Raw genomic sequence first — 27961 nt, forward strand, 5'->3', positions numbered from 1 at the left:
TGGCCATCATGACTTTGTCATTAGCCTCTTTCAAAGGGTTGGAGAGGATTGTAACTTCCTTGCTACCAAATGTCAGAACATGAGGTCGCTTGTTTGCTAATGATAACCCTGACCTCAAAAGAGCTCCCCATTTCGTCCAATATAGTGGTTACATTAGGATAACTTATGGGCGTAGCAACCAATGTTTCCTTTGGATGCTCCACCACGTTATCAATAAATGCCTTAATGATAGATGACATAAATGCATGTAGATGCAAATTTGTATATGTCAAAGACAATGAAACACCATATTAGAGAATTTGGGAAAATCCTGATAATTTCCCGATAATTTGGGAATTTTTGAGGGGTTGTAATTATGTAACATTCAATATTTTTCATTGATTTTTCCCATAGATTTAGAAGTCCATCCAAATCTCACAAATGTGCATGGTTTGCATCAACATAAATAAAATGTCAAATGTTGAGGTTTCGACCAATGCATGGTAGTTTTTGAGGGGTTGCAATTACAATGCATTGAGTGCACTCCATTGACTTTCTCACTAGATTTGGCCATGTATATGAAACTCACAATTTGGAGTGTGAATGTTCTGCATTAGCCGAGAAAAAAACATCATATGTTTGAGTTCAACGAATCATTTTTTGTCTCTTCTCGAAAAAAGGTGGTGTTCAAAAACACCATTTTAGTTTAGTTGGAGAAAAAGTAAGAATGCAACACTAGTCCTTGATATTTTGTCAAGTGTGTATAGAACTTGCAACCAAAAAGCAATGGTCTGTAAAAAAAAGATCAATGTCAAACCTTCCAAATATTTGTTAGTATTCAATTAAATTATCATTGTGCAAGGAAAGAAAAGTCATGCTTTTCAAGTACCTTCACTCCATTGTGGAATTAGCATCGGAGTTGGAATCTGTACTATGAGACAAACTAGATAAAGCTCGCTTGTGTGCAATGGTTGGTATCTTCACCTTGATGGGGAGGTTGCTGCTCTTTGAGGAAACCTTCTTTGAGAGGTTACCTTTTGGAACCCATGACCATACAATAGCATCAACAGATTCCCAACGTGGAGGATCACCTTTATTGTACATCCAAATCTTGTCCAATAATCTGCATACACCTCCTCAATTTGTGCATTGCGTCTTTTGCATATAGGTGCCCAATATTGTATGAAAACCTTCTTGAAATTTTTAGATTTATTATCCTTTTGTACATCAGTTTGAGTAATGCCTAGCTAAATTGGGTAAATTTTTTCTACTGGTCAGACCAAAAGAAAGTGTCCTTTTTGTACATCAACCATTGGATTAAATGATTGTTTTGGCTTTTTCCTTTGAGGTCCACAGTAGTGATCATTCAACTCTTCAATTCCTTGAACCTCATCGTTTTCATTATCAACTACTTGCACACAATCAATATGTTGCGTCTTTGGCCAAAATCTCTTGTACATGCCCTCTACACTATTGTTTGCTTTATGAAGCTCATCAATCATGTTCTTCTAGTACTTCACTACCGGCTTGTAAAACTTTGTGAAAGATGTTTTTGGACCTTGCAAGTGTGCCCATTTTTGCCAAAAATACTCCTTGATACCAACTATCACATCTAAGTGATCCTTCACATACTCGAACATGGGTACACAAGGTGGCTCTCCACTTGGTAGCATTGGATGACCATCCGGATGTCTCTTCCACAACTCAATGCCACCTTCACTTGGATGCCAATCTAATGATCGTGGATGCACTTTATATTGCATGATAGGAACTTCATTTCGCATAAAGAACTGAAATTGGAGAGTCTTTGAGTGTCCCACTAAAGCATCTTGCCCATCGCATAGGCATCCATCAACATAGCTCTTGAAATCAGGGACTTCCATTACCAAAAATGGCATTGGAGAAGACTCCTCACATTGTCTAAAAGTATCCATGAGATGTGCAAATGTCAATGTTTGGCTAGTTCTTAACCTCTCTGAAAACCTGCTGAACATTGCATCAATATCCTCATGTGTATGCCCAACCATCAAGAATCTCAATTGAATTGACTTGAAAATCCCTCGAGCAACAAGTAATGATAGGTATGCAACAAGTACCTATTCTTGTTTTCAGAACCGCAATTATCCAACTGCAACAATAGGTGTTCGGGTAGTTACTTATAAGGATTTTCTTGATGGGAACTTCCAAGTCCAAGGTCTTTGAATGTTCCACCCACTGCTCCAAGATGAAGTTGTTGCTTGTCATTAGAAACATAGTGAGAATCCAATGCTTCTCTTGAGGTTAGTGCATTTAGCAGAGCATTATCAGACATTGGCATCCCATCATGTACCAAATCTCCAAGTGCATGGTTATCAAATCTTTCAAGATTTCTCAAACACAAAGCCAATGAACTGATTGTGAAGTTAAGATCCGATGGCCACAAGGATAAAGAAAAGTGACCATAACATCCTTGACCATGTCCATGTGTTATCATGCCAGTCAAAGCCACTGGGAGCTGAAAGGATTTGTCTGTGTCCTTTGAACGATTGTGTAATCTAGGGATGGCTGTCTTCTTTTGGTCCATCTTATCATGGATAATGCACAAGTATGTCTGAGGATACATTTCAAAAAATTTGCGCCAAGTGTAGTACACATTTCTACAAATTTTTTGTTGTAACATGTGCTTTCTTCTATCTTCCATCAACTTATTACGTTCATTTTGGCATTTTGTCATTGTAAGCTGAGCCTTGATTGCACTACATAAACCACACTTAGAGAATTCACTTGTTTTTGACAAAGTTACATGCTTGAATTCAAAGTTCTATATACGGTTGAATGTAAAAGTTGACATCTCCTTACAACCCAAACTATGCTTTAATTGCATGTTAACCTCATAGAGAATATCAACCTGCTTGTATACATCCGGTATCACCAACTGTGTTTCCCTTGATCCATCCTGAAGTGTTCTACTTTTGTGTGGCATACGCTCAGAATTGTTGTTATCCACAAAATCTTGGATTATGGATCTACCCAGTTCTGTGTGGTCCCAACCTCTCCGCACGATTCCTTTATTACCGTGCATGCACCTTCGTATACCAATTTCAAATTTCTCCTGTATCGATAAAATGTTGTTTTTGGAATACCATGCTCTACAACAAACTTGAATACCATTCAATGAAAAGACATATTTGAATTGCCCATTGTCATCTTTTTGACAAGCAACCCCAAGAGTGTCATATACATAATTGGTGCGAGCCTCCAAACTTTGGCCCCAATACTCTATGTGTAATTTGGATATCATTTGATGATCGGCAAATTGACAACAATTTTGTTTACAGCAATCAATCATATATACTTTTGTGACTGCATCCCTTGTGAGTCTGGATGATGCTAATGGCATGCCATGTTTTTTAGCTTTCCTCTTTATCATGCAGTAACGCCTCTTTTTTGTGGATTTTTCATTTGGGTCCTCATCTTCCATGTGCTTTTGCCTAGAATCACTTGGAAAATTCATGGTGTCATCGATTCTTAATGAAGTTCCATCTAAAAAGGTTATTTGTGCAATGGGCCATTTTATTAAGTGGATGGTATCGATGCCTGATACATCACTATGATACTTTTCAAGTCCCACACCCAGATTACCTTCACCAAGCATCTTAAAATTTATAAGTACAAATGGGTAGACATACAAAACAACACCCTCAGCAATGCTCTTGGTTTTCTGCTCATCCCATATTAAAACTTTCTTGTCCTTCCATGATTCTCGAATGGAAAACTCATCATATTCACATAGAGGTTCAACATCAATGGTATCTGATGCTATATCATTCATTGGTACAATAGCTCCATTGACATTGTCCACACAACTCATTGATCGTGCTTTCCAACGAACAACACTACCCAAAGCCTCATAGACTAAGAATGCATCCATAGGAAATGGAAGAAGTGCACTTTCATCCATCATGTCAGCTCAAATGTAACAGATGCCACTATCTGCAAAATGGCACAAGAGATATGGTCATGTCAATTTCAAGTACTTGTTAGATACTCAGGAATCAGAATATGGCAATTGGGATTCCAAAGCTACAGTTTCTTGGAAAAGTTTGTGAAGCATGTTGCTTCGGCAAACAAAAGCGAACCAACTTTGTTAGAAGTACCTCTCGTGCACGAGGTATTCTTGATTTATGCCCAGACCTGCAGCATTAATGGTTCACTTTACTACTTGACCTTCATTGAAGACTACAGCAGATATTGTTGGGTCTATTTTCTGAAAGAGAAATCTGAAATGTTTTCCAGATTTCAAGAATTCAAAGCCATGGTAGAAAACCAGACAGGTAGAAAGATCAAGGTCATGAGATCAGATAGAGGAGGTGAATACATATCTTTAGCATTCATGAACTTTTGCAAAAATCACGGCATACGAAGACAATTCACATGTGTAGATACTCCTCAGCAGAATGCAATAGCTAAAAGGAATAATGGGACTTTAGTAGATAGTGCTAGATCAATGCTTAGTGAAAAGCATCTTCCGAATCAGTATTGGGCAGAAGCAATAGCTACAGCTAACTACTTGCTTAATCGGCTTCCTACCAAACCCATACAAGGTATGACTCCTTATGAAATGCACTGGACACAAGCCACGCATTGGGCATCTCCGCATATTTGGTTGCATAGCATATGCCCACATACATGATGATCATCGTAGGGAATTGGATGTGAAGTCATGCAAATGCATCATGGTTGGCTACAGTGAAGAAAGCAAAGCATACAAATTATATGATCCCATCAACCGCAAAGTCATTATCTCCAGAGATGTAATCTTTGATGAGGAATTAGAATGGAAAACCTCACCTACACATGAGATAGAAGCATCGACTTCATAGTCATCTACAGAACAAGTTGATGAAGAAGAGCAAGAATTGCCAGCAACACCCTGAGCAGAGCCACAGCAGCTCAGACGGTCTACTAGGGAAAGCAAACCACCAGCCAGATTAACATATGCTTAGAAAGGCAAAGCAATTCAGGTGGAAACCACCAACTATGCTCTTATGACTACCATCATGGCTACAGAAGAGCCGGTGTACTTCGAAGACACAGTAGACAAGCCAGAATGGCAAACTGCTATGAATGAAGAAATGGATGCTTTGTATAAGAATAACACTTGGAAATTATGCGACCTTCCACCAAGAAAGAAGGCCATAGCAAACAAATGGGTATACAAAGTAAAGTACAATCCAGATGGAAGTATTCAGAGATACAAAGCCAGATTAGTTGCAAAAGGATTTGCACAACAATATGGTCAAGACTATGATAAGACTTATGCTCCAGTAGCAAAGATGGTTTCTTGATATAACTAGCGACACTCAGTAAATGGAATGTGTATCAGCTCGATGTCAAGAATGCATTTCTCAATGGTTATCTAGACGAGGAAGTCTACATGCAACAACCAGCAGGTTATGTTGAACCAGGAAAAGAGAATAAGGTTTGCCGTCTCAAGAAAAGTCTCTACGGCTTAAAGCAAGCACCCAAAAGTTGGTACAGTAGAATTGACAAGTATTTTGCTGATCTGGGATACATGAAGTCCAATGCAGATCATACTCTCTACTACAAAGTTCAAGGGGAAGACATTACTATTGTACTTTTGTACATAGATGATCTGATTGTGACAGGAACCAAGGATAGCTTCATCCAAAAATTGAAACAAGACTTATCTGCAGAGTTCGACATGAAAGATCTTCGACTTATGCACTATTGTCTTGAAATTGAGTTCTGGAGAGATTCAGATAGCACATTCATGAATCAGCTCAAGTATGTTGACAGTCTCCTGAAGAAGTTTCATATGGCAGATTGCAAGATTGTAGCCACTCCCATGGAACAGAGTTTGAAACTTACTAAAGATTCAAAAAAGCCTACAGTCAATGACAGATACTATAGGCAACTCATCGGATCTCTTATATATCTCACAATCACATGGCCAGATATTTGTTATGTTGTAAGCTCACTAGCACAGTTTATGGCAAATCCAAACAGTCTCACTGGAATGCAGCCAAAAGAGTCTTGAGATACATCAGAGGTACAAGACAGTTTGGGATAGAATACAGAGGAAGTCATCCACGGTTGCATGGATATTGTGACAGTGACTATGTTGGAGATCATGAGACCAGGAGATCGACACAGGGATATGCATTTTTCCTTGGTCAAGGTGCTATATCATGGTTGTCAAACAAACAGCCAACTATTTCTTTGTCTTTGACTGAAGCAGAATATAGAGCACTCACTATAGGTGCATGTGAGGCTATATGGCTCAGAAGACTATTGTCGGAAACATATAACTTTGATGAGTCAAAGCCAACAACAATATACTGTGATAATCAATCGGCTCAAGCATTAGCCAAAAATCCAGTATATCACTCCAGGACAAAGCACATTGATGTCAGAGATCACTTCATCAGAGAAAGAGTGTTACTTGGTGACATCACATTGCAGCATTGTGATAGCAAAGAAAATGTTGCAGACATCTTTACCAAACCACTCGGTAAAGAGCTATTTGAGAAACATCGACTAGCTCTTGGTTTGACGTAGAGGAAGGACATTCCCATTAAAGGGGCATTATGGAATGTAATGCTTAGTTTCTTCGATTCCCCAGAATCATCATCTTGAGGGAAGGCCTACTTCATGATGTTGATCTTGAGGGAAGGTGTTGAGAGTTCACGCTCAACATCATGTGATCATGTGTGCATAGCACCATCACGTGATCATATGTGCATAGCACTAACCTTAAAGAGTGCTATAAAGGAAAGGGTTAGATCCCCTAACCCTAACCCTAAAAGGGTTTGTATATATTCTATTTTTTCAACTAAATCTAGTGTACAGTTAGTCATTTGTGGTGTGCTCTCTAGCTGTGCCCTCTCTCCTCATCTCCACTCTTCTCCTCTCCCCTTCATATTTTGTCATGCACGGCCAAATCTCCATAGACCTTGGTGATTTAAAAGAAGCTAGGAAGATTTGGCACCACAGCTAAATCTCCCTAAACCTTGGTACTTTAAAAAGATTTGGCCACACGGCCAAATCTCCCTAGACTTGGTGATTTGAAAGAAGCTAGGAAGATTTGGCACCACAGGTAAATCTCCCTAAACCTTGCTGCTTTAAAAAGATTTGGCCACACGGCCAAATCTCCCTAGACCTTGGTGATTTGAAAGAAGCTAGGAAGATTTGGCACCACAGTTAAATCTCCCTAAACCTTGCTGCTTTAAAAAGATTTGGCCACATGGCCAAATCTCCATAGACACTCGTGATTAGAAACAAGCTAGCAAGATTTGGCTGCACAGCCAAAACTCTCCAAACCTTACTGCTTTGAAAAGATTTGGCTGCATGGCCAAATCTCCCTAGACCCTCCTAATTAGAAAGAATTTAGCAAGATTTGGCTGCACAGCCAAATCTCCCCAAACCCTGCTGCTTTGAAAAGATTTGGCTGCACGGCCAAATCTCCATAGACCCTCGTGATTAGAAAGAAGCTAGCAAGATTTGGCCACACGGCCAAATCTCCTTAGACCTAGGTGATTTAAAAGAAGCTAGAAAGATTTGACCAATTTGAAAGAAGCTAGCAAGATTTGGCCACACGGCCAAATCTCCTTAGACCCAGGTGATTTAAAAGAAGCTAGAAAGATTTGACCGATTTGAAAGAAGCTAGCAAGATTTGGCTGCACGGCCAAATCTCTCCAGACCTAATGCTTTGAAAGAAGCCCACAAGATCTGGCCACAAGGCTAATCTCCCCAAACTTTAGTGCTTTGAAAGAAGCCCATAAGATTTTGCCACACATCCTAACCTCCCCTTCCCATGCTTTAAAAGAAGCCCATAAGATTTGGCCGCATGGCCAAATCTCCCTAGACCCTGGTGCTTTCTCAAATCTACCACTATGTTTGCTGTTAATTCTCGATTCTATTTCAGATATGTTTATCGATAATGTGTTTTGTCTAACATTAAAGATTATAAAGATGATAGTTTGTATATTGCTTAAATTTTTTTACTGGGAAGACACAAATGTGAAGAAGGTTGAGAAAGTTGTAAGTGGATTTGGAGAAAAAAGCATACCATGGTACTTTGACATATACAGTATTGAGGGAGCACAGTTAAAATAGAATGAAGAAGAGTGAGGTCCTTATGTAGGCACCTCTTACATGCTCACTGACATCATTGATGACTTTAGAGCTCCACAATCATCTCCTCAATCTACTCCTAGATTCTCTCAATCATCCTATGCGGCTTCTACCACCACCTAAGTGTGCTTATGGGCACCTAACTGTGCCTCTAGCACTCACACATAGAAACCAAGGTGTGCCTGAGGCATACACCTTGAGATATAGGCTTTTCAAATTTCAAATTTGTTGAAGGGATATAATTATTGATCTAAAAATTCACAGTAGGGATATATAAAATAGGGAAAAAGTGGTTACAAAGGTTTTTTTAAAATACCTTTGAACACATGTTGTATACATGGCTTACATAAGGTGGAATCCCCGAGCTCACAATGAAGATTCTAGTGATGCTTTAATTGATTAAGAAATGGAGAATGACCCTCACAATGAAGATTCTAGTGATGCTTCAATTGATTAAGAAATGGAGAACAACATAGATCCAATATATTTTGCAATGTGAAAACATTTGAATTTTGCAAGGTTTAGGAAGGGTGAATATCGACGCTTTCTTTGATGCTATGTGTTTTTCCAGAGGCATTTTTGACTGAAATATTGATGCTACTTCTAACAGATAACGCTAATATAGAAAAATGACATTACCACTTCTTGGTTGTAATATCAATGGAAAGCTTTTAGAATAAAAAACTATATAATAAGCGTTCAAAAAAAGTATTAAAAAAGGAGCTAATGGTAGTAGTAAAAGTTATGGACAAATCATATTCTCTATTGAATGGTTATGGTCAATCAATGCTATTGTAATAGAATGAAAAATACATGAAGCTCCAAATAGGAGCTAGGTTGTGCACTTTGAAAGCAAACACCATGGATCAATTTTCTTGTGGCCTAGGGCAACATCATTTACACTTTCCTTTGGTTTAAAACCATAGGGAGTATTAGCAATGGGGCTAACTCATAGCCTTGTTTCGGGATATTAGCTACAAAATCTCTCATATTACAACAATATACATTTTAATATTTAATACATAGGGCATTGAAGAGGGATGAATCTTTTCATATTATCATATTTTTATTAAAATTGGAGATTGTCTCTCCTCTCCTTTTCAAGCCTTTCCCCTTCAATAATAGTCTAAAATTTAATTGAATAAGGGAGTCCAAGCTGTTGGATTTTGCTCTTGTTTTTTGTATCACAAATAAAAGAAAACTTAGACAATGCCCGGATTTAATTAAATATAAGATATTTAATTATAAAATTATAATTTTTTAAAGCAATGAAGAATGTCCTCAAAGACTCAAATGAGCTAGAGATTGGATAGTCAGCTACTATCTAATCCTATGATTGTAGATTCAATCGGACCATCATTTGTTCTTGCATTGTTTGATAAAGTGCGGATCGTACTAGCCTAGTGCACACAAGATCAGCGGAAGAACTAAGGAGGTTCAAAGCACACTAAATAAGACATGAGAGGGAGATAGCAAATCTATATCTCTTGCATTTTGTATTCTCAACAATACATGATAGGCCTCTTATAGAGAGTTCCCTTTGAATAGTCAACATTTGTGGGATCCTCTGATCCATATCTCTCCTTGTGGATGTCCTCGATCCACATCTCCGCATCTTGTAGTCCACATCCTAGGGTGGCTACTTTGATTCTTTCCTTAGCACATACCTTAGCCTCTAATCTTGTGCTCATGGCACCACAACTCTCAACACCTTCCCTTGGTGCCATGATCTTTTGGCTACTACAAGGTGGTCAGATGTGAATTACATTCCATCACCCCTTAGTGCATGCATTGCTACTTAAGGTGGTCAAGTGTGGCTTTTACATGTCAATACCTCCCCTGGGTACTTTCATAGATACACTCAGGTGGCCAGGTTTGATTTACAAACGTGTGGGCTGAAGGTGGCAAGGTTTTAGCTTCTCAATGCTTGATGTCAATGTCATTGTCTTCTTTGCTTGACGTAGCTTGATGCATGATGCTTTGTTCTACCATGTGCCTTGATGCTTTATGTGTGGATGCCATGCTCTGTGCTATGGTCATCTCATACACGTGCTTTTGGCATGGTTGTGACAGCAATGTGTGCATTCATGCTTTGATTTGTCATTTGTTCCAAAGGTCTTACCAATTTATTTCTTTCAATATTGGCAGTGTCTACTTGCTAACAATGATTTTGATTTGATAGACACGTAGGGCTCAAAAAGACGATCGCTTTCCCTTTTTGGAGCATGTCCAAATTTTTCTTGGATTGGAAGTTATGGGGTGTTGAAGTTTTGAACAAGGAGACGGGCAATCGATGATGTGCTCATGATGTGGCAGAGGCTATTCATATGTAGCTTGCAAGCTGTGCTTGGCAAGGGGTGACTACTTAGGTGGCCCTATGCCATGTGGTTGTCTTTTAACCCAAGGCTAAGAAACTTAATTATGGTCAAAGTAATTGAACCTAACCCTACTAACTTAACCACCCCTAACCATGGCGTAGTGTGGGTTGAGTTGCCATGTATTAACCTTACCTAACCTCACCTCCAAGGGTTTACTTGACTAACCCTAGTTAAATATGATCTACCACGTGTCAATTAATGGTGAACCTTGGGAAGAATAAGGTTTGTAGAGAGGTGATCCAATTGCATCGATGTTGTGAAGAAGTTTGATGAACGACAATGCAGTCGGAGGCAGATGCTATTGCAAAGGTGTCATTCATAGATGTGATGGTGACTCAGGGTAGCAAGAGCATTATGAGAGGAGGCGCTAGTGCTCGTTGCGGCATTTGGAGTATGCTGATAGGCTTGGAGCGTCATTTGTTTGAGGGCAATAGACCGTGAGCCATGAGCTGCTGAGCCATTGAAGGAGACTTTAGAGCATACGATGCTGTTGTTATGCTTGTGCCTAGGAGATTCCGGTAGCTGTGGTGCTATGTTGAAGAACTACTGGAGCCGGACATTGCTTCATGCGGCTAGTGGTGGATGAAGCTGGCTTGCAAATATGCTTGTCATTGGCTGTGAGCCGTATAATAGGCTACTCAAAGGATTTGCTTTATGTTGCAAGAGATGGCTGCTGCATTGGAGCTCGCAAGGATGCAGGGAGCGCTGCCATTTAAGATCAGTTGGAGCCATGTCTACATATTTCACTGTGACACGGACGGCAACAGAATCGAAGGTTAAGTCAACATGGGCTGGCGTAGCACTTAGCTTAAGGTTGATGAAGCTTTGGCCACCTTTGGATGGAGATCATTGAGGCAAGCTACATCATTGGTGGATCCTATACGTGAGGCTGCTTGATGGTTAGAGTCATGTTGTCTACAGCAGTTGGAGTGTGGCCTTGATTTGCGTTGTAGACATGGAGATTGCTTCCCAGCTGCCTTGCTAACTTGTTTGGAGGCTCATGGCTCTTTGCTTGATGCTCTTCTCAGCTATGCTATGAATAGAAATACATAGAGGTAGCAAACCTGTGGTTGATGAAGTCGTAGGAGCAGCTAGAGCTTGCTATGCTTGTTGTAAGGCTATGAGGCTTGTTGTTGTAGGTTGCTTTTGCAAGGGTTACTGAAGCTATTGCTATGGCGATGCCTCTTGTATGCTTGGCGCAACTACTGCAAGAGTTGTTTGTTGAAGGATGGTTGTAGATAGAGCTTTGGGCTCTTTCTCCCTCTCTATTAGTCACATGCAATGACGGAAATATCTCAAAGTGGAATTTTCATTCAATGGACAGAATTCTCTCAATCTAAAACTAAAACTAACCTAGGAGAACTCATGATTCCTAAGGCATGCATATAACTAATCTAGGATACTAGACCTAAGCTCTGATACCATGACAAAGTGCAGATCATACTAGCCTAGTGCACACAAGATCAGTGGAAGAACTAAGGAGGCTCAAAGCACACTAAATAAGACATGAGAGGGAGATAGCAAATCTATATCTCTTGCAATGTGTATTCTCAACAATACATGATAGGCCTCTTATAGAGAGTGCCCTTTGAATAGTCAACATCTATGGGATCCTCTGATCCACATCTCTCCTTGTGGATGTCGTCGATCCACATCTCCACATCTTGTAGTCCACATCCTAGGGTGGCTACTTTGATTCTTTCCTTAGCACATACCTTAGCGTCTAATCATGTGCTCATGGCACCACAACTCTCAACATTGTCATGTATGTTTTATGACTTCATATAAAAGAGAAACATATAATTATCCATATACATCTTATAGAATGATAAAAATATACATATTAACAAAATTATTTATAGAAAATAGTATAAGGACTTACTCTTCAAAAAGTTGTGACATTTCATGAGGCTAAATCTTGTGCTTAACTTGAGTTAATGAGAAAAGAATGAATTTCTCATCTTTAATTCCCTACATTTGATCTCTAGACTATAATGGTTGTTGAATCTCTTCCCTCAAACTATTTTGCTAAGTACTAATTATACCTACAACTATTGAATGCCAAGAACCTCTCTCCATCACATCCTTTAAGCTTGGACATGAACCCATCTCTCCCCACTGGGGTGTGGGATTTTAATTCTTCTTTGACCCGTCCATGTTGCCAAAAATATACCTTGATGAGAAGTCTATATTTATTTTTTTCTTGCCTTCTGACTTTGAAGACTTCTTGCTTTTAGACTCAAATGAAAGTCGTTTTGAAAAAATGTAAGAAAACAATTTGGGGAGCAGATTTGCGTAGGTTCTTATAGCCTCCTCTATTTCTTCTTTCAACAAACTAACTTGATTTTATCAAAGTCACAATTGATCTCAATAGCTGAGATCTACTTCACTGGAGTTTCCTCTCCTTGGAAATAGAAAATGTCACAAATGCAAATTTATCATCATTGTATGTAAATGACCTCATTTGGCCATGCAATTGTAATTCCTTTCATCATTTGTTAAATTTAATTCATCACCCAAAATAACAATTATTCCTTAACAAAAAATCCAAGAATCACCTATTGTGAGGGTACTGATGGGTATGGATAGCAGGTTCTTAGGGGATGCCCTCTAGAAACTACCTTGCTAGCCCCGATAGTTTCTTTGTGGAGGTACCATAGTGTTAATCTTGTGGAGGGTCATTGTTTACTTGGGTGTAGCCATTTTTGGTTAGGTCCAGGGACTTTTCTATATATAGGTATCATGCATGACCCATAACTTATTGTCTTCAAGTTGTAGTACACATTCCAAACTTGAACATGAGAGAAAAAAATTATGGAACAAAGATCTGGGATGAGACTGTTAAAGCATTACAAGTGCTATGCTGCATGTGAAGCAGCATGCATCTTGAAGATTATAGGATATAGCAATTTATTCAAAAACATCAAAATTTTGTTCTATATATACATGCAACCAAGTAATCATTCTAAAGTACACTACATGAGCTTCTCCTCAACCTAGATGCACACATTCGATCATTGCCATCGGAGTGAACAACATGAGCTATGGCATCACGATTGGTGGGAGCATTTGAGGCAGCAACATCAGGCCATTCAAATGATTACTTGTCTTGAGTCTTCACAAGCTCTAGCCTGCACCATAAAGTTCATAGAGTAACAACCGTACCAACACCTTGAGAGATGCACATATGAGGCGATGATTTCTAACCTGAGAAATGGCCTATAGAAAGTGAAAGGGGTGCACATCTTCGATCAACTAGCTGCAAAGAGGGCGACATTAGCTATTTGGTGTCCCCTGAGAAACAAAGGAAAAATAGCTTGGGCACACAATGTCAAAGATGTTGTCAATAAGAAGGACCAATGTGGCTCCAGGGTGGTTGAACGTAGAGCAGAAGCAATGCATGATCATCCTAATCCAAGAAGTCTGTGGGCTTCAATAGAATGCAAGAAAAGGAGAGACAACCTAAGTTTGGAAGTCATTGCTATAGTGATGACGTTTTGGCACAAAAGTACAAGAGTTTCTCCAAATCGAAAGGACATCTGTAAGAAGTGAATGGGATGCAAGGTGCTTGAGGAGTATATCATACACATGCTAGATACAATGCAGGTCATTGGTGCCTAAATGAGAGCCCAGTGGTTGTTTGTGATGATTGAGCTTTGGGATAGTTTACTTGTTTCATTTATTAAACCAGGCTTGGAATTTTTGTCAACTCTTGCTAGTTTGGAACCCACCAAAGGTGCCTCCCACCATTTTTTTTTGGGGGCAAATAAGAGTTTGATTATATTATGATTTTAAGCTTTGTACAAATAAGTTCCAATGAACAAAATTCTCCTCTCTAGAGAGGGATGTCCAGTATGTAGACAAAAAATTTTCTGCTCAGAGGAGAAAAGACAAAATCTGCTCCCCATGGTGACATAACAGTTTTCTGGTAACTCTTGAGTAGAAAGAAAAAGTGATCAGTCAGCTTGCATGTTCATGCTTAATAGGAAATAGAGAAGGTAAGATTGGGCTTGTAGCTCCTAGCTAGAGTTGGTACATCTCACAACATCTCTGATGTGTTCATCCAATTCAACCTGTAAGATCTTATCATTAAAGTTATGTATTTCTTGATCCAACAAATATTTGGCATGGACCACAAAAAATAGGAATCAGTTATTAGTAAGTACAGTTGTATTCTTTCCATACCAATTCATGGATAACTACTCAACACAAATGTACTCATCATGAAATTGATATGCATTCCTGGCAATCCATATGAACCACAGTGCATGTGCTCTGATGTTGACCCATGTGGCATAAGGTAGCTTGAGTGCATCTCCCAGTAAAAGTGATTTCCAATTGATTGGTTCCCCTAGCATTAGCTGGATAACCTTCCAAACTTTTATAGCCCTAGGACAGGAAATAAAGAGGTCAAAAATGAATTCTTTGATTCCAAAACAAGACTTATAGGTTCCATCTCCCTTGCCAATACTCAAGCTCTTGCAGTTGGTCCAGACAGTTTTATGGAGGATTAGCCACAGGAGAGTGGACATTTTTTTTGGTATCTTTCTGTCCCATATCAATGAGAACTTGACATCCTATTTTTGTTCAATATTAGAGAGTTTCCACTTGGAATTAAGGATGGAAACTACCTCTTCTATGCCCTCAAAAGGAGTGGGTATGAGTAAAAAAGATGAGCTGCCAACCAACTAAATTCTCTGGTGAAGTGTAAGACACTGCCCCCTTTCCAAGTAATGTCACCCTCCCACAGTTGTATTCTACTCATGACCACCAGCACTTGATCTGCATTATTAAGACTTAATTCCCTTATGATGTCCAACCATGTCTTCCATTTAATGTTGGCCTTGTCCCACAAAACTCCCCAAGTAGTTAAACCTTTCTTTGATAATTTCCTAGCTTTTAGGAACTCATCATCACTTAGCTATTGTTTAGTAAAGATAACAAATGCCCAAGTTGAGTCCAAAGCCATGAAACTCCCTTTACCAAAGAGGACTATGTGGCTCTTGATCTGTTCAAAAGCCCCCATAAAGTTTTCTAGAGTTGGCTCCCCTTAGTCATACAGGGTTCAGGGTTGCCAATAGTAGAGAGGAGAGGAAAATCTTTCCACCTAGGGGTCTTGTAAGGTCTGACAAATTTAAATTTTATAAGCAAAAGGTTGGCCCAGTCATTGTCAGGAGAGGTAATAGCTTTTATAATCCAAGTGGTAGCAAGTTTGTTAGCAGCCAACTGGATATTTACTACTCCCAATCCTCCTTCCTTTTTAGGTTTGAAGCAAAAGGCCCATTTAACCTTTGAAATTCTCCTTTTTGTATCACTTCCACCCCATATGAAAGATCTGAATTTTTCTGAACTTGTTTTAGAGGGGCACCAACAAGAGAGATAAAAAATAGCAATTGGGTAAATGCAATGGTTTAAGACAACTCTTCTCCCCACAAGATTGGCATGTAACCCTATGAGTTTGTCTATTTTCTTCCTGAATCTGTCTAAAAACCACTCCCATCTTTCCTTCATTTTAACTTTAAATCCCATAAGAATACCCAACAACTTGAAAATTTGTCCATATGGTATTTTCTGCGTCCCATCTGGTCCAAAAGCATTTGAGAGCACCTGAGAGCAGGAGCATAACCTATTTTAGTGTGACTTATCTTAGAACTTTATGCCACACAAAATATATCCATACATTCCATTGCCCCTTGAATATCTACATCTGTGTTTCTAATAGTAGTGGTGTGTCATCTGCAAATTGTTGATTAGCTAAATGTTTCCCTAAGGAAAGCTCGATTCCTCTAATTGCCCTCATGGACACTTGGTCTTTTATTAGCCACCCCAAAGCATCAGCTGCTATGGCAAATAATAAAGGGGCCAAAGGGCACCCTTGTCTTATTGATCTCATAAAGAAGAAACTTTCATTTCTCCATTTACATAGACCTTTGTTGATGCATTGGAAAGAAGTAAAGCAACAAATGATGTGAACTTTTTCCCTAGCCCCAGATTTTTGAGGTATTGCAAAAGAAAAGCCCAGTTAAGTTTGTCATATGCTTTATCAAAATGAACCTTTATAAAGCACACATCTTGTTTAGTTTCTTCAGCATGATTGCATCTTTCCTATAGGTTTATGATTGCCTCTAAAAGGTGTCTGCCTTTGATGAATCCTTTCTATTCTTGCAAGATCCAATTATCCATCTTGTTTCTCATTCTCAATGCAAGGGCTTTCACAAAGATCTTGTAAGAGCAGTTTTACATACTTAGAGGTCTCTAGTTTTTTAACATCGTCTTGTCCCCATCTTTTGGAATGAGTTTAATAACTCCTTAGTTTAAGTGATTGGGTAAGAATCCTTGTTCAAAACTCTCTCTCCACACTACCATGAAAAATTATGAAGAGGGGAGAGGAGAAGAGTGGACATGAGAAGAGAGGGCACAACTACAGAGCACACCACAAATGCCTAACTGTATACTATATTTAGTTAAAAATGTAGAATATATACTAACTCGTTTAGGGTTAGGGTATCTAACCCTTTCCTTTATAGCACTCTATTGGGTTAGTGATATGCACATATGATCACATGATGGTGCTATGAACACATGATCACATGATATTGAGCGTGAACTCTCAAAATCTTCGCTAGATGTCAACATCATGAAGTAGGCCTTCCGTCAAGATGATGATTCTGGGGAATCGACGAAGGACTAAGCATTACATTCCATCACACCCATTTAAAGGGAATGTCCTTCCTCTTCTGCATTAAACCAAGAGCTAGTTAGTGTTTCTTGAAAAGCTCTTTATTGAGTGGTTTGGTAAAGATGTTTGCAACATTCTCTTTGCTAATCAACATTCTCTTTGCTAATCACAATGTTGTAGTGTGATATCACCAAGTAACACTCTTTCTGTAATGAAGTTTTCTCTAACATCAATGTGCTTTCTCCTGAATTAATATACTAGATTCTTGGCTAATGCTTGAGCTGATTGGTTATCACTGTATATTGTTGTTGGCTTTGACTCATTAAAGTAATCTGTTTCTGACAATAGTCTTTTGAGCCATATAGCTTCACATGCACCTGTAGTGAGTGCCCTATACTTTGCTTCAGTCGAAGACAAAGAAATAATTGGCTATTTGTTTGACAACCATGATATAGCAACTTGACCAAGGAAAAATGCATATCCCTGTGTCAATCTCCTAGTCTCATGATCTTCGACATAGTCACTATCACAATATCCATGCAACCATGGATGACTTCCTCTGTATTCTATCCCAAATTGTCTTGTACCTCTGATGTATCTCAAGACTCTTTTGGCTGCATTCTAGTGAGATTATTTTGGATTTGCCATACATTGTGCAAGTGAGCTTACTGCATAACAAATATCTGGCCATGCGATAGTCAAATATATAAGAGATCCGATGAGTTGCCTATAGTACTTGTCATTGACTGTAGGGTTTTTTGAATCTTTAGTAAGTTTCAAACTTTGTTCCATGGGAGTGGCTACAATCTTGCAATCTGTCATATGAAACTTCTTCAGGAGACTATCAACATATTTGAGTTGACTCATAAAAGTGGTATTTGAATCTCTTTAGAGCTCGATATTAAGACAATAGTGCATAAGTCCAAGATCTTTCATGTCGAACTCTGCAAATAAGTCATGTTTTAGCTTTTTGATGAAGCTATCCTTGCTTCTTGTCACAATCAGATCATCTACGTACAAAAGTGCAATAGTAATGTCTTCCCCTTAAACTTTGTAGAAGTGAGTATAATCTGCATTGGACTTCATGTATCCTAATCAGTAAAATACTTGTCAATTCTACTATACCAACTTTTGGGTGCTTGCTTGAAGCCATAGTGACTTTTCTTGACATGGAAAACCTTATTCTCCTTTCCTAGTTCAACATAACTTGCTGGTTGTTGCATGTAGACTTCCTCATTTAGGTAACCATTGAGAAATGCATTCCTGGTTGTTGCTAGTGATATCAAGAACCATATGGAATCTATCTTTGCTCTACTAGGGCATAAGTCTCATCAGAGTCTTGACCATATTGCTGTATCAATCCATTTGCAACTAGTTTCGCATTGTATCTTTGAATACTTACATTTAGATTGTACTTCACTTTGTATACCCATTTCTTTGCTATGGCCTTCTTTCCTAGTGGAAGGTCGCATAATTCCCAAGTATTATTCTTATACAAAGCATCCATTTCTTCATTCATAGCAGTTTGCCATTCTTGCTTGTCTACTGCATCTTCAAAGTACACTCGCTCTTTTGTAGCCATGATTGGTAGTTATAAGAGCATAGTTGGTGGTTTCAACCTGAATTGCTTTGCCTTTCTAAGCATATGTCAATGTGGCTGGAGGTTTGCTTTCCCTAATAGACCATATGAGCTGTTGTGGCTCTACCTGGGGTGTTATTGGCAATTCTTTCTCTTCTTCATCAACTTTTTCTACAGATGACTGTGAAATTGATGCATCTATCTCCTGTGTATTTGAGGTTTTTCATTCTGATTCCTCATCAAAGATTACATCTTTGGAGATAATGATCTCTCAGTTGATGGGATCATACAACTTGTATGCTTTGCTTTCTTCACTGTAGCCAACCATGATGCATTTGCGTGACTTTGCATCCAATTTCTTGTGATGATCATCATGTGGGCATATGCTATGCAACCAAATATGCAGAGATGCCCAATGTGTGGCTTATGTCTAGTGAATGATTCATAAGGTTTCATACACTGAATTGGTTTGGTCAAAAGCCGATTAAGCAAGTAGTTTGCAGTGGCTATTGCTTCTACCCAATACTAATTCAAAAGATTCTTCTCACTAAGCATTGCTCTAGCAATGTCTACTAAAGTCCCATTCTTCCTTTCATCTCTTGCATTTTGTTGAGGAGTATCTGCACAAGTGAATTGTCTTCGAACGCCGTGACGTCTGCAAAAGTTCATGAATGCTGAAGACTTGTATTCACCTCCTCTATCTAATCTCATGACTTTGATCTTTCTGCTTGTCTAGTTTTCTACCATGGCTTTGAATTCTTCAAATGTGGAAAAAACTTCAGATTTCTCTTTCAAAATGTAGACCCAACAATATCTACTGTAGTCATCGATGAAAGTCAAGTAGTAAAGTGAACCATTAATGTTGTAGGTTTTGGCATAACCCCATACATCTATGTGAATCAAATCAAGAATACCTCATGCTCGAGAGGTACTTTTGCCGAAGTTGGCTCACTTTTTTTGCCAAAGTAGCATGCTTCACAAACTTTTCCAAGAAACTGTAGGTTTGGAATCCCAATCGCCATATTTTGATTCCTAAGATCTAACAAGTACTTAAAATTGACATGACCATATCTGTTGTGCCATTTTGTGTTGAGATGTCGAGCTCCACTCGTGATATGCCAGGGTGACCGTTGTGCATTTATGTCACCAATTCATTAGTTGCAGATGCGGTTGGTACACCACCCATGAATAATAGCTGGATGACAGCTATCTTTATGTACTCTAGTTAGTGGCTCAGTTAGTATGCCACCTTAGTTAGCTGAGTTTGGTTTGAGACCGACATATAGGGTTCACCTATTCTTTTATACTTAGAGTTCTTTTGGCTTTCAAAACTAAGAAGAGGAAAACTGTTTTCAGCCTCCACCTTTGTGTATATTCCCCCATTGTGTATGTGAGAAAGCTGCAAGTGAGACTCCTTCCTTCTCTCCCAGTCTCTTCACATGGTATCAGAGCTCGGTTCGTGGTAAGGAGCTCAAGAAAGCAAACCAAGTTTGCGGTGTCCTAGTAAGAGGATCAATGTTGCTTTCCTTTTTTTTTGAGTTTGGGAGCAAATCTCTGTAGGTAGCACAGCCGAAAAGTGCAAGAGTGCATTGTCTCAGATTGGAACGCCCTTCACGGTGTGGCAAGAGGACAATATATGCATCCTTCAGGTGAAATTATTTTTTTGATTCGAGGCCGTTTTGGGGCCCATTTTGGTGGTAGAAGTTTTCCACAGGCACTTAGGAAAGTGCCCTATTTTTGCTGTGTGACCACTGTTCTGCAGGTCGATGAAAAGTTATCGCAAAAATTACATCGTATGCCTATGTGTAGAGATATTGGGAGTGATAGAATCATTCTTATTGCTTGTTGATGCATAATCGTCACTAGGAAGTGACTGTGTGGTCAAATACCACTCGACAATTTTGCAAATTTGCCCTTGTGAGGTAGAAGTTGTGTTTTTTTGCAGTGACAGAATATTTTGCAGTGTTCTGTAATGGCATCTGTTCATAGATTGTCACTAAAAAGCTTGACAAGAACAACTTCCAAGCATGGAAGCTTAGAATGACGAATTTCCTTAAGGGAAAGGCTATTGGGAGTTCATTACTGGAGCTCAACAAGAACTAGTTATTCCTAATGTTCCCAATCAGCAAGAGTTGCAGGCATTTAAAGGTTGGCATGAGAGCGCCAGAAAAGTTATGTACTGGCTATTTATCAGTATTTTAGATTCTATGATTGTGCATATTCAGGATGCAAGCACGCCAAAGGAGGCATGGGATACTTTGACAAAAATGTATAGCGCAACTACGCAAGCCAGGAAAATGTAGCTCAAGCAAGAGTTGCATAATGTGTAGAGAGAAAATATGAGCATCAGTGACTACCACATGAAGGTGAAGAAGATTGCAGATGCACTTGCTTCTATTGGGTCACCAGTGGAAGATGATGATTTAGTTTCTGTCACCTTGAATGGTCTAGGAAATGATTATGCACAATTTCAGACATACATTGCCATCCCTGAGAATTTTCCTAAATTTGAGGAGTTGATTGCTCTTCTAATTCTGAAGAGCAGAGAAATGGTGGTGCATCTTCTTCAGGAGGAACTTTAAAAGAAGCTGTCTTCTACTCAAATGCTAGAAAAGGTAGAGGTAGAGGTAGAGTAGGCTGATTTGGAGCCATGGCAGAATTCAGAATATGTAGCAAATTCAAGAAAACCAATCCTATGGAGGAGGACATGGTAACTTTAGAGGCAAGGGGAGCTAAAGAGGTCATGCTAGATGGCAGAGAGGCCAAAATGCAAACAACAATATTGAATGCTACTACTATGGTAAAATGGGTCATATGGTTAAAGACTGCTATAAAAAGCAGAATGACATCATGACTGAAAAATTGCAGCAAGGAAATTATGCATCCTCTAGTAGACAGGCTGATGACAGAAATGAGCATCTATTTATGGTGCAGCACATGACCAATTCTATGACAAGAGCATAAGAAAGCAATGATGTGTGGTATGTTGACTCAGGAGCATCAAACCACATGACAAGTCATGCAGAATGGATGCAGGATGGATGCAGGATGCAAGGAAAATGGAAAGACTAGGATTTGTGGAGATTGGTGATGATACTGCACATCCTATTGTGCAGATTGGTAAAATTCCTTTGTCTATGTAGGATGGAAAAAAGAAATAACTATTTGATGTATTTCATGTCCCGAATATCACCAAGAACCTGGTTTCTATTGGTCAAATGGTTGAGCAGGGCTTGCAGGTCAGATTTAATCCTCATGGATGCTTTGTTGAGGATATGAAAAATAAGGTCACTTGATAGCAAAAGGGAAGAAGAAGGGCAGGATGTTTATGTTAGATGTGAACATGCCTAAATTGAGTGCAGCAATGTTTGCACATGGGACCGGTGTAGTTGCAGATATTGATATCTGGCATAAACGCATTGGTCATGTTAATGTACAGCAACTTCAATTAATGCAGGCCCAAAATATTATTGCGATTGCCTAAGTTTAAGGTTGCAGAAATGCATAAGGTATGTGAAGCCTGTCAATTTGGAAAACATGCAAGGAAACCATTTCCTAGACATGTTCAAGAGAGTAAGAGGCCATTGGAATTAATCCACTCTGATGTGTGGACTACTAAAGCTACATCTACTAGAGGCTGTCATTATTTTGCCACTTTTATTGATGACTATAGCAGAAAAGTTTGGGTGTATTTTATGAAAAAGAAAGTGAACTGTTTGGGCATTTCAAAGCTTTTAAAGTTATGGTTGAAAAAGAAACAGGCCTACAAATAAAATGCCTAAGGTCAGATGGAGGGGGAGAGTACCTCTCAAATGAGGTTGCAAGTTTCCTATAGGAGCATGGCATAAAGTAGCAATATTCATGCAATCATACCCCACAGCAAAATGGACTTGCAGAAAGGAAAAATAGGCATATTGGAGAGGTATCTTGTGCCATGCTCAATGAAAAAACCTGCCAGATTATTATTGGGCTAAAGTAGTTGCTACAGTAGTCTACATAATGAACAGGACTCCCACTACAGCAATACATGGCATGACGCCAGAGGAGAGGTATACTGGTAGGAAACCATATATTTCTCATTTGAAAGTTTTGGTTGCATTGCCTATGTTCATGTGCCAGATGAGTTGAGATCCAAGTTGGATCCAAAAGCTGAGAAGTGCATCTTTATTGGTTATTCTCTGCAGCAGAAAGGGTATAGATGCTATAACCCTTCTACTCGTAAGTTTACAGTGAGTAGAGATGTTGTTTTTGATGAGATGAGCAGCTGGTATAAACCAGTAAATGTGATTGATGATGTAGATGCACAAAATGGTAATGCTGCACAGAATTCACAGTAGCAATCACAAAATATTAGTGGACTTGTAGTGTCCTCTAGCAGTGGTTCACATACTTTGCCATGGATAGGCAGATTGAGATCAAGAGGATCTCCTCAAAGCAATGCAGATAGTGGTATGCAAGTATCACGAAAAGGAAAAGAGAAAGTAGATCAGCCCATGGTTGATGTGAATGCAGGTCACTCTTATGTGGATGGTGAATCCAGTGGCTCAGAACAGATCCTTGATGATGAGTTGGGTATTCCTTCTGTTGTTACACCTGGAGTACAGAAGACAAGGATGTTTTGAGAGCATCTGGTAGTGAGCCTATTTTGTGCAGGTCTACCAGAGCTAGGTATCCTGTGGATAGGCTGAAATATGATGGATTTATAGCCATTCACTATGCCTATATGGTCAAAGTGATACATGAAACAGAACCCACTTCTTTTGAGCAAGCCATGGGAAAAGAAAAATGGGAGAAAGCCATGGATGAAGAAATGGATGCCTTGGAAGCAAATGCTACATGGGAATTGGTGCCTTTGCCTAAAGACAAGAATGCAATTGGCTACAAGTGGGTTTATAAGGTGAAGCACAATGCAGATGGTTCTGTGAACATATACAAGGCAAGATTAGTTGTCAAGGGGTATGCACAGACATATGGCATTGATTACAAAGAAACATTCATTCCAATTGCAAGGATTTCAACATAAGAGCAGTCATTGCTATGGCTGCATCAAAGGGATGGCCTTTACATCAGATGGATGTAAAGAATGCTTTCTTGCATGGTAATTTGCAAGAAGAGGTCTATATGGAGCAGCCACCAGGTTATGTTCATTCTGTTCATCCTAAGTTTGTTTGCAGTTTGTAGAAAGCCTTGTATGGCTTGAATCAAGCACCTCGAGCATGGTCTGACAAGATAGGATAGTATCTTGTCACTATTGGCTTTTAGGATTTCCAAGGCAGATTTCTCACTTTATGTGAGAAAAACACAGAAAGACATTATGCTACTTGTCGTTTATGTTGATGATTTGATCATCACAGGTGATAGTGATGAAGATATCCTTCATGTAAAAATGCTATTGAAGTAGAAGTTTGAGATGAAGGACTTGGGAGAGCTGCATTACTTCTTGGGCATTGAGGTGATTAGATCCACAAGTGGGATATGGCTCTTGCAGAGGCAGTATGAATTGGACATGCTGTCCAAATATGGGATGACAGGTGTAAGCCTATTTTAGTTCCTTTGGAGTAGAATGTGAAGCTGAGCACAGATGTAGATGAGCTTCTAAAAGACCCTACTATGTGCAAATGCATAGTAGGAAGTTTGATTTACACGACTATTACCAGGCCAGATTTGAGCTATGTTGTTGGGTTGGTAAGTCAGTTTTTGCAAGCTCCAAGGAAATTGCATTTGGATGTGGCTAGATGCATACTGAGGTATGTGAATTCCACATTGCAGTATGGACTATTTTATGAGACCGAGGTTCAGATACAGTTGCATGGATACACTGATGCTGATTGGGCTAGTAGTATTTCTGATAGATGATCTACAAGTGGATATATGTTCTCTTTTAGGAGTGCTATAGTCACTTGGAGCAGCAAGAAACAGCCTACAGTTGCCTTGTCAAGCATAGAGGCTGAGTACAAGGGTGCAACAATGGCTGCATGTGAGGTAGCTTGGTTGCATAAGCTACTTTATGATATGCATTAATCTACAGATGGGCTAGTTGTCATTTATTGTGATAACATGAGTAGTATACACTTGGCAAATAACCCAGTCTATCATGCTAGAACAAAGCACACTGAGGTGCATTATCACTATGTGCGGGAGAAGGTTCTAGTAGGTTTTATTGATCTAGTTTATGTCAGCACAGAGGATCAGGTAGCTGACATATTCACGAAGGCATTGGGTGCAGAGAAGCTGCGCAAGCTCAGAGACCTGCTTGGTGTATAGGAATTGGGATTAAGCTCAAGGAGGAGTGTTAAGATATTGAGCTCCACTCGTGATATGCCAGGGTGACCGTTGTGCATTTATGTCACCGACTTGTTAGCTACAAATGCAGTTGGTACACCGCCCATGAATAATAGCTAGATGACAGCTATCTTTATGTACTCTAGTTAGTCGCTTAGTTAGTATGCCACCTTAGTTAGCTAAGTTTGGTTTGAGACCCACATATAGGGTTCACCTATTCTTTTGTACTTAGAGTTCTTTTGGCTTTCACAACTAAGAAGAGGAAAACTATTTTCAGCCTCCACCTTTGTGTATATTCCCCCATTGTGTATGTGAGAAAGCTGCAAGTGAGACTCCTTCCTTCTCTCCCGCTCTCTTCACATTTTGCAGATAGTGGCATCTGTTACAGTTGAGCTGACATGGCATGCTTCTATGGTATTGTAGCTAGCATTTTGTACAAGTGTCCTTCCTTGACACCTTTTGCTACTAGTTAACATCTTCTGGATTTATCTCTGATAGTGCATTCATCTCCATCAAAAATGACTTGATAATTGTGTTCTGTCATTTGACCTATTGATAGGAGGTTCTTGTTGAGCTTCGAAATGTAGAGTACATCTTTCATCAATCCTTTTGTACCAGTGAAATTGTTCATAGGGATAACACCTGTCCCTTGCATTGGATTCGGTGTATTATCTGTTGTGTAGATGACATTATTCTGACCTTCTAATGGTTTCATCTCTGTGAACCATTCCTGATGATTTGTCATGTGAGATGATGCACTGCTGTAGATGTACCAAGGATCTTGATCTGCTTGGTCGACTTGATAGTTAAAATCATCTTTTGAATTGCAATCCATGTTTAAGTATACTTTATTAGTTTGCTGCATTTCCTCATTTGCAAGAAACATATTCCCATGTTCATTTGCAAAATGACTATGACTAGAATGTCCACCATGATGATTTCCTCTGTCATGGAAATTCCCTCGATTACTATAGGATTGATCGCCTTGGTTGTACTGCTTCTTGCGGCAATCTCTTTCATAGTGTCCAAACTTATGACAGTAGTTGCACTAGATGTTCGACATGTTGGTGGATGCATTGCCTGGGACTCCTTGAAATCTTCCTCGGTTGGAATGATTTCCTCTTTACTAATTCTGATGTTGCTGAGGATGATGCTAACTTTGTTGATGATTCTATTGCTGATGATGACCACTTCTCTAGAATGATCTACCTCTGCCTATGCCTTTGTCTGAAGCTATGAATGCCTGATCATTAGAATGACCTTTGCGTGCATGAATGGCCTGAGTCTTGAGTTCTTCACCAAGTAAGACTGTGACTGGAGCTCTTCCAGTGTTGGAATTTGCCATTGGATGGCAATACTCTAGATTAGATTCTCGTATCCCTCTCCTAGCCCATTCAGGATGACTTGAACCATTCTATTGGATTCATGGTCTCTCTTAATAAAAAGAGTTGATTGCTGTAGTCTTTGATTTTGAGTATGTAAGCATGACTGGTTTCACTACTGTTGTGGAAACTCTGGTTGATTTGGTTTCTCAGTGTGACAATCCTAGAGGTGTTCTTGGACTCATAGAGAGCTGCAAACCATGCTTCTTTTGATGTCTTGATTGTGTTGAGCTGTCCTAGCATGACATCTTGCACATTCTGCTTGATCAGATGATATGCATACTTATCTTTCTTATCCCATTCTACCTGAGCTTGCGCAGTGGCAGGATCTGCTATAGGTGTGGAAACTATTTGTGTAACTGTGGATCCTGGTGTGAATCCCACTATTGGTGCTATGACAATAGGTGAAGTAAGCTACTACTGGTTGGATTGCCCAATGGTCTAGGTGTAGATCCATTGACTTACTACTACTTGTCCTAAAGTACAAGAATGAACTCCATTCGGTATTTCCATGTGCCATAATTGGAGTTGTCTAGCTTAGCAAATGCCTCCAAATTGAGGTTGCTATTCGTAGACATGGTGCAAGAAATGTACTCAAAGAGTCAGGAAAATCATTGTCTGAATCAACTACAAAACATTGACTATAGCAAGTGAAATCTAAACTATCGGCGGTGAAGATAGAATTGCAATATATAACATCCGATCTGAATTACAAGGCTTGTGGCAAATGATTCTGGGAATAGCCAAGAGGCTTTACAAGGCTGAAATGATGTGCACAATGTCGTGAAATAGCCGAATAGGCTTTACAATGATGGCATGTGTGTGTGAAATCAAATAATATGCTATTTGCCCATTGATCAATCGGCAATGCCTCTAAAAACTCTGAAGTCTTCTCACTGAACTGATGAATGCTAGGTTTTAGGTAATGTGATGATGTGAAACTTTATGTGAGCATAGGGAATGACTCTGAGTAGGTACTAGTCGAGAATTTTGGGCATGGCATAGATTGGCAACTTGGGGAGATTCAAAGCATCCCCTCTATGGTGATCTAGTCTACTCTAATCTAGATATATACCAACCATCGATCAATGAAAGAACATCAAATAATTTCTTTTCTTTGGTTCTTTTGAAGTGCTAGGTCAGATGTGTCGATGTAAAGGCAGATGTGTGTGTAGGAAGTGGATTTGTCAATGAAGCTCAAAAGTGAGTGATACTTGCCCTGAAATGTGTGGTTGATATGACTAGCACGTAGAGCACAAAAAATTGATCGATTTTCCTTTTTGGAGCACCCTCAAATTCTTCCTGCATCAAGAGATACGACTTGATCTAGGTGGAGGGATAAAAGGAGTGCAAATGTGCTCAATGATGATGTGGTAGTCAGGGGGTCACATGCAGTGACTGTGCCTAGCAAGGACTATGCCTATGGAGCCCTGTGATGAGGTGGTAGGAGTGGTCACATGAAGTGCTTATGGAGCACTGTGTGTGCTAGAAGAGTGTCAGTGCCACTTGGTGGATGAGGTGACAGCCTGATGATGTGGCAGTGATG

Source organism: Dipteris shenzhenensis, chromosome 12, assembly GCF_047967505.1.
Source record: "Dipteris shenzhenensis isolate YYH24624 ecotype China chromosome 12, Dip_SZ_1.0, whole genome shotgun sequence".
NCBI lineage: Eukaryota > Viridiplantae > Streptophyta > Polypodiopsida > Gleicheniales > Dipteridaceae > Dipteris > Dipteris shenzhenensis.